General features: G+C 34.8%; 1 non-coding gene across 1 annotated transcript; it reads right to left on the reverse strand.

Moving 5' to 3' along the window:
* Nucleotides 1–6,422: 6,422 nt before the first annotated feature.
* On the reverse strand, nt 6,423–6,495 carry TRNAK-UUU. The gene has a single exon. It is a non-coding gene; the product is annotated as a tRNA-Lys (tRNA).
* Nucleotides 6,496–6,767: the final 272 nt, after the last annotated feature.

The raw sequence follows: 6,767 nt of genomic DNA on the forward strand, positions 1-6,767 counted from the left end.
CTTCTCCCACCTTATCAATTTTTTCTGAAAAAACTCCCTTTTTACAGATTCTTGATTGCATAATAGTAGTCGAGCAATTTTGTTGTGTGTTGAGAGAAATATGGTTGTGGGGGTTCTTGCTTTGCAGGGATCTTTCAGTGAACACATAGCAGGTCCTATTAGAATTCTCTCTTTTCAAGTTCCTTTTTTGTGTTTCTAGTTGGTTCAAGTTGCTAAGTTTTTTCTTTTTTTTTGTTAATTCAATCAAAGAAGAGGAAATCATTTTAAGAAGGGAACCATTTTAAGAAATAAAAATGGTTAAAATCAACAGAACAAAAAATCAATCATTTTTGTTGATTTGCTGCAGCTCTTGAATAGTGATCAAGGAAGGGACATACAAATTAAAAGGGAGAGGAAAGTGGGTGAGAAAGAGTGAGATAGTGGTAATAATGTGTGTATGTATTTGAGAGCTTTCTCTGTTAATTCGATCAATGAAGGAATACGAATGTGTTAATATAAGGAAAGAAAAATGGTCAAACGTGCTTTCAATGCGTGTAACACACGAATTTTGCTGATTCAGCAAAAGGTGTCAAAGTGACACACTTTATGACTACTTGATGTGCCAAAAGTGTACAACGTCCACTTGAGGAGGTGCCAAAGTGAAAGATTGTGCCAAGTTTAAAAGACTGTCGATGAAATTGGCCAAAAAATAAAAACCAAACACTCACTATTCCAAATAAATACAAGACATATATTTGCTACTTGAGATAACTCTCTTATGCCAGTACTTGCAAATAAAAAATCACCTTATGGTTTAACTTATACACCCTAACATAATGTACATAACATTAGTAAGTGGCAATCTAATGATCTCATAGTATAGGTTAGAGCTAGCTTTTTATTACAAAAAAGAGAGAAAAAATCAACTTAGTTTACAAGACTCTATAACATAAAAAAATCTTGGAGTGCATATAAGTCTTTTTAGAAAAAAGAGAAAGACCTAAAAAATGTGTCAAAAAGATGAGAAAAATCGAAACATGGAAAAGAGATCTATCTGATTATCAATTATTTCAATTGTTGTGCAGGAGGAAACATCAATTCTTCAGATGTGTGACGAATGAATCCTTATATTGTTTCATTTTATGTTTTGTTTGAAAGCCCAAAATCGATATTTCCTATTTTATATCGTTAAGCTAAGTTAGCCTACATATTTATATATACTAGTTTAGGTGTACGCGCCTTGTGCGTGTACCTTATTTTAATGAGTTTAAATATTACACTAAATAGGATATTTATTTAAATAATAAAGAAGAATATAATAATTAAATTTAATATTTTTTGAGTATATAAACAATAACAAAATAATACGATAATAGAGACATCAAAATAATACAACTAAACCTAACCTTTACATAAAAAAATTCCTCAAAGCCGACCCAATACAAAAATTTCTCAAAGCCGATCGAGATTCATTTACGAATTGTAAACTACCACAAAATAATAAACTAATAGAGATATTACGACAATACAATTAAACCTAACCTTTACCTAAAAAAAATTCAAAGCCGACCCACGTTTATCTAGCATGTGTAAATTAAAATAAAACAATAAGATAATAAAGATATCAAAACAATACAAGTAAACCTAACCTTTACACAAGAAATTTTTCAAAGCCAACCGACATTCATCTACGACCTGTAAACTATAAAAACAAATAAATATAATAGTGATTACAAAGCTTCAATTTTTATCCAACTAATTCTTGTCTGAACGAAAATTTTGACCCTAAAGAATGATTTTGAATGAAACAAAGAAGTTATATATATACACACATGTTGAATTCTTTTATGCTAACAAAAATATTGAAGAAGTTGAGGGTTAGAAAATTAAGAATCCACCAATCTATACATGCAATTGAATCAAGTTAGATGAGCATCAATCATATTCTCCCAATAGGCAAATCAGTTTGTTCTCTAATTTAACATATATCTCAATATTTATAGAAGTATTTTCTTAATTAATAGAAACCTATTTTAGGAGTATTTTTCTAATTGAACAGTAAAAAGAAAAATATTAATTAATTCTCCTACCATATATTTTAGGAGTCCCATATATTTTAGAAAGGCTAGTAGAAAGGAAAATATTAATTAATTCTCCTACCATATATTTTAGGAGTCTCATATATTTTAGGAAATCTAGTTAATATAATAAAAAATAATTAAATAATAAATTAAAAAAATAGTGAAAAGACAGTTTTGTCTAAAGAAGAATCTTTTAATGAGGGGCAAAAAGTTCAAATCACTTTTCTAAGGGTCTTCACATTTTTAATATATTATAGATATAGATTATAGACTAGTTTAATCTCACGTGCCTCGTACGTGTTACATTTGATCATTTAAAATTAAATAATTTTATCTATTGCGAATTTTTTTTAATGAAATGTAAAAATTTCAAATTACTTTTCAAAGATCCTTCACACTTTAATATGATAATATAAATATAAAAATATATTTTAGTGTAAACACACATATATTTTACTATGAGAAATTTTAAGTGGTTGATGGAACATCACTTTTCTTTTATATATTTAAAATCTTTTTTTATTTTTAAAGTCAAATCTTTACAATATCATTGATTACATTCTTATTACGTAGTTAAAAACTTTTAAAACTTTAAAGCTATAAACTAAAAGAAATAAACAGAAGTTAAAAAAATAATGATAATAAAAGGAAGAAGGAAGTCTGGATCTAAACTTAAATAAGAAGAAAAAATAAAATATAGGTGCGCCTTTCTTATAAATCTTGATCCCAGCTATTACGGACATATATGAAAAAATTCTAACTGACTTAAAAAGTGTTAAATATTACCTAAATTAAATAATAACAATCAACTAAAACATGTGTTAAGTATCTCACATCGGAAAAGGGATGCGTAATTGGTCTCCTGGACTAAGGCAATTCTCCACTCATGAGCTAATTTTTGAGGTTAAGTTAGGCCCAAGATCCATTCTTTATATAGTATCAAAGACAGACCCATCTCAAATCTTTTATTCATCGATGTTGGGCCCCTATATTATATTGTCCACACTCCAGTTAAGAGTGCGGGGGAGTGTTAAGTATCCCACATCAAAAAAAGAATGGGTAATTGATTTCCCTATATGGACTTGGACAATCTTCCCCTCACGAGCTAACTTTTGAGGTTGAGTTGGGCCCAAGATCCTCCCCTCATGAGCTAGCTTTTGATGTTGAGTTAGACCCAGGATCCATTCTTTATCATGGTATTAGAGTCAGGCCCATCTCAAATTTTTGTTCACCGATGTTGGGTTCCCATATTATACTCTCCACGCTCCAGTTAATGAGGTCTGGACGTGCTGGGGAGTGTTAAGTATCCCACATCGAAAAAGGGATGAGTAATTGATCTCCTGTACTTGGGCAATGGACGTGCGGGGGAGTGTTAAGTATCTCACATCGGAAAAGGGATGAGTAATTGATCTCCTGGACTTGGGCAATCCCCCTCTTATGAGTTCTTTCTCTTCTTGTTTTTAGGTGCACGAGCATCTATTTCTTACTTCTTGATTTTTTAACTTGTACTACAATTTTATTATAATATTCTACTTATTCTTCTTTTATTAAATTTGGAGTGCTAAATCTTAGGAATTTTTATATTATTAGGGTTTTGCAAATGTTCTTAAAATCAAATTTAGTTGATTCAGTATTCTTAAATTAATGAAAAAAATATTAGTTGTCATTAATTTTGATGACTTCTAATAAGGAAAGATTTTACTATAAATATATTTAATTAATTTTTAACTCTTAAATATTAGAAAAAATAGTGTAAAGACGATTTTGTCTAAAGTAAAGACTTTTATTGAAGGACAAAAAGTTCAAACAACATTTCCAAAGCCCTTCACACTTTTAGAATCACGTCCAAAAATCTATGGGGGAAAATCAATGATGAAGCAGCAGATAGAGTCGTTTGATGACACGAGATTCGTATATACCATCATCTCGAATCCAGAGGCATAACAATAGTTAGGCATCTTCTCAAGATCTATACAAAGATCTAAAGGTGAACCAATAGACAGAGAGAGATGCTCTTTCTGCGGCCCAAGAACGTCTTCGTTCAAAGAGTCTTCCTACCCGGCGTAAAATTCGGGGATAGGACTTTGCCTGCTATCGTGATTGCTGCTACTTTGATTTATATTACTTTTTCTAGTCCAAGTAAGAGGGATGGACTTGGCTCAGCGGTAAGCTTGCTTACCGTGGTGTGCCAGGGTCGAGGGTTCGAAACGCCCCTCCAGCGAAGCTGGGGTGAGGGCGCGTAGGTCAGGCCCGGAGTGGTCCCCCCCCCCCTCCCCGACACCTACGGAGTAGGTATGAACCGGGTCGTCCCTTTCTAGTCCAAGTAAAAGAATTTTTTCTATTTAAAGTAGAGAAAGAGTTTCTAGCTACCTTTTCTTATCGCACTTATCGAAAGAGTGCAACCATGGCTAACAAGACGCGAATAGAGCTGGCTTTCACAACAGGAGAGAATACTTCATTGAAGTCCACACCCTCTCTCTGACTATAGCCCTTTGCAATTGAGCGTGCGAGGAATTTTGGATTCAAAGGCTATGCTCCTACTTATTTCACTTCGAAGACTTAAAGTATTTACTACTTTGCTTCGCACTTTCTTGAAAAATATTATTTTACAGCTATATGGATATGCCGAATTGCATTATGAAGTAGCCTTCCATTAAGGAAATGCCTTGATACCCAAATTCCCGGGGCATCTACCCATTTTGCATTTTGACTTGAAATCTTGGGCAGAAATAACTTCATGCACTTTAGCCCCAAGAGGAATATAAAAGAATAAATACTATGACGAATGCGCAGGCTAAATGATATGAATCGTGAAAGCGTTAGGCCTAATCAGTTAAAGGATATGAATCGTGAAAGCGTTAGGCCGAATCTCCTTTTTGTGTAGGAAAAAGAAGTGGAATTAAGAGTCTTTATAATGCCTAATAAAGGGATAAATGCCTCAAAAAAGGACTATGAGCTAAATTCAAGAGAACTTAAGGGGATTCTAAACTTTTTTTTTTGCTCCGGGTCATCATCATTCGGAAGAGAAAGAGTCTTTAGCGCCTTGTAAGGAATGAACAATCGATGTAGTCTCATCGCAGTAAGAGTAAGTGACGATTCTCCGATGCTATGATATAATCGGTACGAGAGGTAAGGGCTTTAGCCTCAGGATTAAGACCCGGTGATGGAGTGTAGAATGTGGGTAGAATATGGGGTTTTAGGGGATTCGGGTTATAGGTTACAGTGTACCTTTCTCTTTGACTATCCTGTGTAGGTTACGTTTTTTGGAGAGAAAAGAGTCTTTTTATTAGAAAAGGGGTTAAGCGCCAGTCGTTAGGAGTGAAAGCCGGTGGTTTAAGCCAGGGAAACGAGCTTCGTTAGGAATGATTGGAGCTAGGGGGTAACTAATTCACAAAAACAAAAGTTGGTTTAGCAGGAACAACTACAAGAACTTTTGCAACAGTAACAAATAGAGCTTCAGCAGGAACAGGAGCTGCTACAGTTGCTGATGCACTAGGAAAAAACTCGAATGTGTTAAGCATATGTTTTTTTCCACTTAAGAGTAGGGGGTTGGTAAATTTGAATCTTTTAATCTCTATCTCTTCCTGTTACTCAATTACATTTACATCGACCTAGAGAGTAGGTAGTTTGAGAATGCCTCCAGCGAATAGAAGAGAGGTTTCTCGCCCAAAACAAAAGGTTCCAGTGGAACAAGGCTTAATAGCGCCCGAAAGAGGTGGTTGGGTTGATCAAGCCCTAGAGTAGGAGTGGGTTTGGGGTAAAAAATGAAAGAAAGGGTTCTCATCCACCAGCAGCAGTAAGAGGGCTTTCTCCACCAGCAGCGGGAATACTTGAGAATAAGGGGTTTGGGCTCACCGAGATGATAAAAACATATACATACCAGAGACAGGGTCAGAGACTAGCTTTCTCTTTATATTCCCGTCTAAGAGCGGGTAGACTATCCTGGTTTATCCCCTTAGGAGGGAAATCTCTATCAAAGACGGTCGAGGTGTATTCATAAGGGACTAAAACTTTATAGTTCCTCTGAGGTGTATGATGATACTGTAGATTGTTGAAAAGTCGAGGAAGCCTGAATATGAGCTTTCTATTGTAGCTGTTGCGGTAGAGCAGGAGGGATAAACAGTAGGCTTAAGCCACAATGGAGCTTGCGAGATAATAAGAGGTGTGGGGGCACTTTTCTTGAGTTGGTAAGAGTAAGATTCATATTCAAAAAATTCCCAGAAAGACTTATATTCCCTTATGGAACAGAAGTACCAATTTTCACAACAACGGAAATAAGTAGCTGAAGCGAGTCTAAAGGCCAAAGAGTACTCTTTGAAGGCTAATAAGCATCCTTACTAATAGTATAGTGTAAGGTAAGTTTGGGTATAGCAATACTTAAACCTGCAACCATTAGGTTAAAAGCCCAATGCTCTACCAACTGAGCTATACACCCAAAAAAAGATGTAGTAATAAATAAGGAAATGTGCGAAAAAGAGGGAAGCCCCTCTTCTTCTCATTATATTATAGGGGCTTGGGCTCTAAAGCCGGCCTTACTCAACAAGCACCTTTCTTAGTAAGGTTGCTTCTTTCCACTCGTTGAAGATTCTATCTTAAAAAGAAGTTGTAATGACCCTTCAGGTCATTAGTCGTGTTCTTGCTTATTTTTGCCGATAGAGCTCCTCCATAGACGTCCCAAGTCATTAGTGACTTACTGGAATCGATAGT

The sequence above is a fragment of the Capsicum annuum genome, chromosome 12 (assembly GCF_002878395.1).
Source record: "Capsicum annuum cultivar UCD-10X-F1 chromosome 12, UCD10Xv1.1, whole genome shotgun sequence".
Lineage (NCBI taxonomy): Eukaryota > Viridiplantae > Streptophyta > Magnoliopsida > Solanales > Solanaceae > Capsicum > Capsicum annuum.